The sequence below is a fragment of the Pygoscelis adeliae genome, unplaced genomic scaffold, assembly GCF_000699105.1.
Source record: "Pygoscelis adeliae isolate BGI_AS28 unplaced genomic scaffold, ASM69910v1 Scaffold787, whole genome shotgun sequence".
Taxonomy (NCBI): Eukaryota; Metazoa; Chordata; class Aves; order Sphenisciformes; family Spheniscidae; genus Pygoscelis; species Pygoscelis adeliae.
Window position 1 is genome coordinate 23462 of NW_008825091.1, and position 388 is coordinate 23849.

The following is a 388-nucleotide window of genomic DNA, read 5'->3' on the forward strand; positions in this document are numbered from 1 at the left end:
TCAGAAAACCTTGTTCACTGCCCGGAAGGCCCCGGTGTGACCCGGTGGCGTTAGTCCCGTCCCAGGCACGCCACGCTGGGGACATCACCATCGTCATCCAGCTGTGGGCGCGCGGGTGGACTGTGCTGGGGAGCAAGGGGCAGAGTTAAGGGGACGGGAGCAGCACCGAGGCACGGGCGCGGGCTGGAGTCACCTCTAAACTACACCCATGTCACCCCATCACCCACCGCAGGGGTCCCCGGGGAGAGTGACCCGCACCCCACGCGTGAGCTCACCCTCCCCGGCTGCCGAGATAGGGGTGGCTGAGTCAGCCCGGGGCTCCGCCGCGGACTCATTGCCCCGAGCACGGGGCCCTGACTCGCCCGCGCATGACCGAGCGGCGAGGCCA